A 9,508-nucleotide genomic window follows, 5' to 3' on the forward strand; every position below is an offset into this window, starting at 1 on the left:
TTTGTTTTTAACGAAACTCTTAATAAAGTTGCTTATATATAAAGAAACAGTCGGTTTTACCGTACGGAGAGCCTACTGTGATTATTGACTTTTTTGAGGGTAGTTTGAAATAAAAGTTTAATACTTTTTGATTGAAATAGTACGACTAGTACCTAATTAGTAAACTAGCTTGAACGATGTGATACCCACCGATCGTAGTCTTACCTGTTATAGAAATACACCAATACACAATACCTGGTCCAGCAGATTTATCAATTATTAATTTAGTATTGATACGAACATTTTGTTAGTACGTTCGTGTTATTTATTTTAATACGTTAAAATAATTCAATTTTTTAATTCTCCTAGCATAAGCAAGTTTAAGTTTAACAATGAAAAAAGAAACGCATAAAATCCTACTTAAAAGAAAGTCGTGTTAATTTTACAAATACTATACAGTACCTATCTCAACTCTCAAGAAAGGCTGATCTGATTTTAATGATCTTTACTGGATTGTCTCCTCTTAGATAAGGATAAAAGTTGGGAAATTTTAGAAAAGCTAAAAAATTAGAAATCATGTTTAAACGGGCACAAACGGAAGTAATTTCAACTTCTTATGATTTTGTTATCGTCATAAAATGGTTACCTCGAATCGAATACCTAATTAAAATGGAGTACATGTAAGTAGGTAATAGGTATTAACCTAACTAAGGGCCGATTTTTCAATCGTTGGTTAAAACTTATTCTTCGGATAACGTACTACCGTACCTGTATTAAAACTAACATTTCAAAAATCTATTCTTTAATTGCACGGATTTGACAGTAGGTACCTACCTATAATGGTGACATTTTAATAGGTATTATCGTGTAATAGGTACTTTATTGGACGGATAAGTTTTAACCAAGGATTGAAAAATGGACACAAAATACTTCCGTTATATACTTAAGTAGGTAGTTAGTAGCTTAACTAAGTATTTAATAATAATCTAACATAAAGGTTGGTACAATAATGCCAACAAAATAACCGGCTAATTGGCAATTGATTTCGGTGCGTAAATGATTAAAATGAAAGTAGGTATATAACTACCTACTTAATCTTGAATTGAGCATATTAGGTATCATAAGGCCCTGCGCAGACGGCACACTTTTTGTGCGATCGAGTCTGCGGCGCACAAAAAGTCTGCATGGCGCGCAAAAAGTCTGTCGCGGATTTTTCACAGACTCAACGCACACGACGCACATCTTCGATCATTTTGTCGGCAGAGTTGTAGGGACGTAGACGCTATGGAAATCGTGTAAAGTGTGCGCCGTCTGCGTTAGCGCGCGTTGAAGCAAACGTTCAATTCTTTTCACACACTTTTGTGCGGAGCGGCGCGGTGCGGTCTGCCCGAATTACACGGATTTTTTGCGCGCCGGACTTTTTGCGCGTCGTGTGCGTTACTGCATATAATTTCATAGGTTCTATTTTCACAGACTAAAAAGTGCGTCACGGATAGTCTGTCGTCTGCGCAGGGCCTAAAGGAATGATGTAATGGCTAGTATCTAATCTGTGACACGGCGGGAAGCGCGCGAATTTAGAATCGCATGGAAATCGTGCGTGTGGTGCGGGTCTTATATCAAATTAAGAAAACGAGCAAGCAATATATCTCTATCCTCTTCAGTCGAACTGAAGTGACTAGCATGAAAACTTAGATTTATATTCCAATGAATCTTCCTTATTTTGAAAATGTATAAATTCTATAATGTTTACATTTTTTTCTGTTTGTAACGATATGTGTAACAATGGATGATGGTAAACATTGCTCAAAAAAGGCTCAAAAATACATATTTTTAAGAAAAAAGGAGCTCTGCGACGCGACCTTCAAACTTTACTCTCAAAGCGCATAGAGAAGTTCACTTCAAAACGGTTCAAAATCCGTTGCAGAGTGCAGACACAGACATATGTTGCAGAGATGACGATCGACAGACGTCGACCTGTTTTTGCGCAACCCTATGAACTTGAAATGGCCGTGAAGTTTTCGCATTTTTTTATGTTAAATATCTTGTATTCTTGAAGTTTTCTTTCATAAGATGCTTTTCCTGACAGTAACAAGCACATTAAAATAAGAATTATCGAAATCGGTCTCGCCGTTCAAGCGTAATGCCGTGACCAAGGGAAATGGGGATTTATTAATACATATCTAGAGATGAACCTAGTGATTTACAACCGTGTTTCCATCTTTTTAAGTATAATGAATTAACACGTTCACTGCGGCACCTAAAATGCCAAACTTACCGTTGTTGCGGCATGTCTTCCATACTTCACATCGGCAAGTTCACCACTGTGCGTCATGAGCCATTTTTATCACATCGCACCTTCTGACTTTGAAGGTTAATAATTTCATGAATTTTCAAGATATTTCAAAAATTTTTTTTTCAGATAATAGTATATATAGTCTAGTATATACCGCATGAATAGCTTTTAGTTTGACCGAATAGTTTAAAAGATATGAGGGAAAATGTAAACCCCTGATTTTGTGAAAAATTATTTGCCATCCCGCACTGCGTTGATACGGCATGTTTACAGTAATAGCGATGGGAAACACTGTAAAATAAAACATCGATATCGATATAAATCAATTTTGTATATTTCAGTCTGTTTGTTAACAGATAACGAGATCGTCGATACAAAAAAAAAACACATATAAAACAAGGTACTTGATAGAGTACTATCAGGAAATTGTTCAGTAACTTTTGTTTTAATTTGTTCAGTAACTTTTGTTTTAATGTTTTATATTATTTTCACAACTGTCATCACATTTTTGCATTTATGCTACGAAATAAAAGAAAGTAAAAAAACTAAAGCCTTTAAGGTATCATTGTCATTTAAAAAAACTCAAAAGAAAAGTGCTTCGGTCCTGGTGCATCACTATGCGAGACTGACACGCGGCGCGCTCGCAGTACAGTGCGGCATGAGGTGCTTGTCCATGGCAAAATATTTGACATGCCGCACACAAAAGAAACGGTTTCTTTTCTATGCGTTGGTCCAATATTTTGCCATACGATTTTTAAACGAAATTGAGTCCTACTTCCAACTGTGATCACAAAAATATATTTGTCTCTTTTCTAGTCATTGATTAACATATAAAAAACCTCGCCGCACCACGGTGAAAACTGCGATTTTGGGCGCCGCACTGTGGTGTAGTCGCTGATGGCCCGATACTGGACATGCCGCAGTGAACGTGTTAATGAGCATAAATGATATTATATAATCTTCTTATATATAAAAATGAATCGCAAAATGTGTTGGTAAGCGCATAACTCGAGAACGGCTGAACCGATTTCGATAATTCTTTTTTTATTATATTCCTTGAAGTCCGAGGATTGTTTTTATGTAGAGAAAACGTAAATATGTTCCACGGGCGAAGCCGGGGCGGACCGCTAGTACTTAATAAAGATCTGTGACGTCACACAAATAGATTCGACCAATGTTTTTATTTTTTAAAGTAACAAGTAAAAAACGAGCGCAGTCGCGGGCAATATAGTTGTGCAAATAGGTATACCTAGGACTAACTCATCAGTTCGTCTCATAATTATTGATAAAATTTCTGGTATTTATTCAATCATATTTTATTGAATTACAAGCTTAATTAGTTTGCGCTAGATGGCGCTGTAAGTATCTACTATTTGGGGTTTCATTATTCATAATCATCAATCATCATCATCATCATCATCATCAATCAATATCAATCATCATCATCAATCAATACATATAATAAAATTCTAGAAAAGTGGTGTCTGTACAATGAAAATATGTAAAAAAAATTTAGCAGGGGTTATTACTAAATCGATCCCAAACCCAAAACTGTCGTTAAAATTTTTTTTGTCTGTTTGTCTGTTTGTCTGTATGTTTGAACACGCTAATCTCAGAAACGGCTTATCCGATTTAAATGCGGTTTTCACTAATATATTTTGGTAATCTTCATTTAACATTTAGATAGTGTTTATTTCATGTCAATCAGTTTATAAATAAAAAAGTTATGACCATTTAAGTACTCACGACGAACATTTGCTAAGGCATTCTATGGTACACTATTATACAGTGTTCGATAAAACGTAAGTTATCTGTTATACGCTACAGTTATTTCTGGTGGTGGGGGTGGGAGTGAGGGGGTAAGCTGAGGTAGTAGGGGGGGAGGGGCAAATTAAAATTATGCTTATTTTTAGGTAAATTTTATACATAAAATGTCCTTTAAATTATGTCGTATTACATATATTTTTAAGCCCCGACGCAAAAAGATGAGTGGTAAGTGTTTGACCGCTATGTGTGTCTGTGTGTGTGTATCTGTTTGTTCCACCGTAGCTCGCTAACAGGTAATCCGAATTAGATGCGGTTTTTTGTAAGGCAGCATATTTTCCGACGCTGGTTCTTAGATAAAGTGTATCAAAATCGGTTCATCCATTTATTATACCTACCTATAGGGGTAAAAGTGGGAATGAAAAAAATTAAAGTTGTCGAATCTAAGTCATTAGTCATTAAACTAGATTTCCGCCCGCGGCGTCGCCCGCGTATTCAAAGGAAAACCCGCATAGTTCCCGTTCCCGTGGGATTTCCGGGATAAAACCTATCCTATGTGTTAATCCAAGTTACCCTCTATATGTGTGCTAAATTTCATTGTAATCGGTTCAGTAGTTTTTACGTGAAAGAGTAACAAACATCCATACATCCATACATCCATACATCCATAAATCCTTACAAACTTTCGCCTTTATAATAGTATTAAGATTAAGATTAAGATGAAAGTGAACGTTTTATCAAAATCGGTTCATCCATTTATTTGATATAGGGGTAAAAGTAGGAATAAATAAATGAATTTTATCTGAGGAAAATTCGTATAAGTCAGGAAAATTTTTCTAAGTCCGGAAAATTTCCATACGCCAGGAAAAATTCTATACGTCGGGAAAATTTATACAGATGAGGAAAATTCGTATAAGTCAGGAAAATTTTTCTAAGTCCGGAAAATTTCCATACGCCAGGAAAATTTCTATACGTCAGGAAAATTTCTATACCTCAGGAAAATTTATATAAGCCAGGAAAATTTCTATACGTCAGGAAAAATTTCTATAAGGTGGAAAAGGATAGGTTAGGTTAGGTTAGGTTAGGTTAGGTTAGGTTAGGTTAGGTTAGGTTAGGTTAGGAAAAATTTTCTAAGTCCGGAAAATTTCCATACGCCAGGAAAATTTCTATACGTCAGGAAAATTTATACAAGCCAGGAAAATTTCTATACGTCAGGAAAATTTTCTATAAGGTGGAAAAGGATAGGTTAGGTTAGGTTAGGAAAATTTTTCTAAGTCCGGAAAATTTCCATACGCCAGGAATATTTCTATACGTCAGGAAAATTTATATAAGCCAGAAAAATTTCTATACGTCAGGAAATTTTATATAAGCCAGGAAAATTTCTATACGTCAGGAAAATTTTCTATAAGGTGGAAAAGGATAGGTTAGGTTAGGTTAGGTTAGATTAGGAAAATTATTCTAAGACCGGAAAATTTCCATACGCCAGGAAAATTTCTATACGCCAGGAAAATTAATATAAGCCAGGAAAATTTCTATACGTCAGGAAATATTTCTATAAGGTGGAAAAGGATAGGTAAGGTTAGGTTAGGTTAGGTTAGGAAAATTTTTCTTAGTCCGGAAAATTTCCATACGCCAGGAAAATTTCTATACGTCCGGAAAATTTATATAAGCCAGGAAAATTTCTATACGTCAGGAAAAAATTCTATAAGGTGGAAAAGGATAGGTTAGGTTAGGTTAGGTTAGGAAAATTTTTCTAAGTCCGGAAAATTTCCATACGCCAGGAAAATTTCTATACCTCAGGAAAATTTATATAAGCCAGGAAAATTTCTATACGTCAGGAAATATTTCTATAAGGTGGAAAAGGATAGGTTAGGTTAGGTTAGGTTAGGTTAGGAAATTTTTTCTAAGTCCGGAAAATTTATTATTTTTCGATAATATATAACCCATGTTTTATACCTAACCTAACCTTAACACACGCACAAACACACACACACACACAGAAACCTAACTATTAGTACATTGAGGTACCTACCTATTTTTGTTGTTGAATAGCCGAATTTTTTTTCGAATTTTCTGAGAAAAGAGAAACGAAACAGCTAATATATATATGTATAGTTTTAAAAATTTACTAACCTAACCTAAACACAAACCTAAACATTGAGGTACCTGTTTTTGTTGTTGAACAGCCGAATTTTTTTGATTTTGAAAAATTTCGAATTTTCCGAGAAAAGAGAGACGAAACAGCTAATATTACGATTGTAAATTTCGTGGCCAGAAATAATTTAGTTTTAAAAAGCTAACCTAACCTAACCTAACCTAACCTAACCTAACCTAACCTAACCTAACCTAACCTAACCTAAACACAAACCTAACTATTAAATCGTCACACATAAACCTAACTATTATTACATTGAGGTTCAAATTTATGTCTATCAAAAATTAACGCCCTCTTTTGTTGTTGTCGTCGTTGTGTTGATTCAGCTTCTTATAGCTTTTTGTGTATCAGTTTGTTTGTTTGTTTGAACGCGCTAATCTCGGGAACTACTGGTCCAATTTGAAAAATTCTTTCGGTGTTAGATAGCCCATTTATCGAGGAAGGCTATATCCATACTAATATTATAAATGCGAAAGTAACTCTGTCTGTCTGTCTGTTACTCAATCACGCCTTAACTACTGAACCAATTTGCATGAAATTTGGTATAGAGATATTTTGATACCCGAGAGAGGACATAGGATAGGTTTTATCCCGGAAATCCTACGGGAACGGGTTTTTCTTTGAAAACGCGGGCGAGCCGCGGGCGGAAAGCTAGTCTGTACTAAAATCCTACTAATATTATAAATTTGCGAAACTTTGTGAGGATGTGTGTGTGTTTGTTACTCTTTCACGCAAATACTACTGAACTGATTACAATGAAATTTAGCACACATATAGAGGCTAAATTGGATTAACACATAGGATAGGTTTTATCCCGGAAATCCCACTGGAACGGGAACTATGCGAGTTTTTCTTTGAAAACGCGGGCGAAGCCGCGGGCGGATATCTAGTGATATGATAAATATAAATTTTCGTGAGTAAAAATTTTAGCCTGTTATGAATAACATATGTAATTGAGGTTATAATTACTGAAGTAAAGAATCAAGTTTCAGAAATCAAGTAGTTTTTAAGTAAAACATGGCAAACAATATTGAAGATGACTTGCGTTTGTTTCTCTTTTACTCAAGAACGGCTGATCGGGATTAGATGAGATTTTGCAGATTTCTTAGTTAGGTATCTGTTGTAAGAAGCAATGAAGATATTTGTTGCTTGTTAATGCTAAACCGATTTTGATAAAATTAGGCAAAGGATCTGGAATAAAATACATATAGGGATTATTTAGTATTTACTAGATAAATGATTGTAGGAAAAAATAAAAATATGTGCAGTATAAAAATTGTTTATTTCTTATTTTATACATTATAATAACATATTTCCTAATAATATCTATACAATAATATAAAGCGTTCATATAATATTATACTATAATTTTGCTTAACTACTGTCATGATTACGAAAATATACATGCATCTTTCAATTTAAAAAGTTTCACTCTTATTCGTACATCCCTTGAGCTCGAATAATAATTATTTTAACTATCCAATTAATGCATTTTTATATACATTGCACTTATTAGTTAGGTATGAAAAATACTTTGCGACCTATTTTCGAATATACTATGTACACAAAAAAATTCATGAAATTTTGCGAAGCCGTTTTAGAGGTATGGTAACTAACACTGGAAAATATTTATACTAAAAGTTTGTCTGTTTGTTGTAGCATTAACCCCTTAAATTACTGGACCTCAATTGAAAAGTTTCTTGTGAATGATAGCTTATTTTTTACATTGAAAAGTTTCTTGCGAAAGATAGCTTATCTTTTATATTTTAATAATCTGACACTGTTTTAATGCCAGTGTGTCTACTTCTAAATCGAATATATTTTGTCTCTTTCACTCCTATGCTACTTGACACAAGAAAGAGCGAGAAAGCATAAATTTATTGCCTATTTTTGTGTAATTTTTTAAACACATTGTGTTTTTTTAATTTGGCTTAAAATATAAACATTTTTTCCTATAATTTTGTTTGGGATGTAAGTTGTAACTAATTCGAAAGAAAAATAACATGAAATATTAGTTGTAACTTAAAAATTAAAAAAATAACTTATGCATAATATATGTACTTACTTACAGCAAATATATTTCTATTTATAATGTTTTAGTTAATATTTATTATCATTGCAGTTTCTTTTACAGTATAATTTTGTTAAAAATAATGAAATAAAAAGTCATATTGTTATATATAAAAATATATTTCGCTATTTGATTATAAACTTTTAGTAAATATTATAACTTAAACTATATATACTTAAAGAAAATAACTTTAAAATACTTACAATTAAAGAAAATGACTACAAAATGCACTAAAAATGTTTAAATATAGTCTAGTCCAGGAGTTGAAAACTTTTTATGAATTTAATTTTATAAAACAGAAAAATTCGATCGATTGAGGCGGGATTCGAACCCGCGTCTTACATGTCAATCCAATTCTAATTGGTCAGGAGTCCACCCCGGATTGGTGTGAAGGATTCGGGTTCGAATCCCGCCTCAATCGATTTTTTTCTAATTTTTATTAATTTATATTTATAAAGCATTTGAAAGTCCAAAAACAAAAAAGTATCAAATTTAAATTTTTATGAAAATAAAAAATACAGCAGCTATAATTATTTTTATTCATACTTAAAACATATTTTACTCAAATTTTGAAATAAAATACATCACTGTACAAAATCTTAATACTATTATAAAGGCGAAAGTTTGTAAGGATGTATGGATGTATGGATGTATGGATGTTTGTTACTCTTTCACGTAAAAACTACTGAACCGATTAAAATGAAATTTAGCACACATATAGAGGGTAACTTGGATTAACACATAGGATAGGTTTTATCCCGGAAATCCCACGGGAACGGGAACTATGCGGGTTTTCCTTAGAAAACGCGGGCGAAGCCGCGGGCGGAAATCTAGTATTAAATATTTTATTTAAACTTATTAGTAACATGAGTTTTCGGAAACAAATTTGTTAAAAAAAATATATTAAATAAGGATTTTTTTACGAAAATAGAGCAAAGTAGGGTAAACATTCACAAACTTTTGGTTTTAAACTATCCTTATATTCAATTTTATCACAATTGATACAGCTGTTTTATATTGAAAGACAGTCATACAAAGCACAGACAGAGTATAAAATGAGTATGTAAAGTAAGATTTGAACAAGTATTACAAAAAATACAATAAAAGTAAAAGTTTTTAAAGTGAAACTTTTATTACATCGTCTCAAACTTTTTGGTCTGTGTAGCGCATGTCGCGTGACGGTCGAACCGTACGATAACTATCGTACAAATACGATAATTTTGTGCCTAAGTTTCACTTTTACCGT

The sequence above is a fragment of the Colias eurytheme genome, chromosome 28 (genome assembly GCF_061535395.1).
Source record: "Colias eurytheme isolate Ceu_HAF_F1 chromosome 28, ilColEury1 Martin Lab GWU primary, whole genome shotgun sequence".
NCBI lineage: Eukaryota > Metazoa > Arthropoda > Insecta > Lepidoptera > Pieridae > Colias > Colias eurytheme.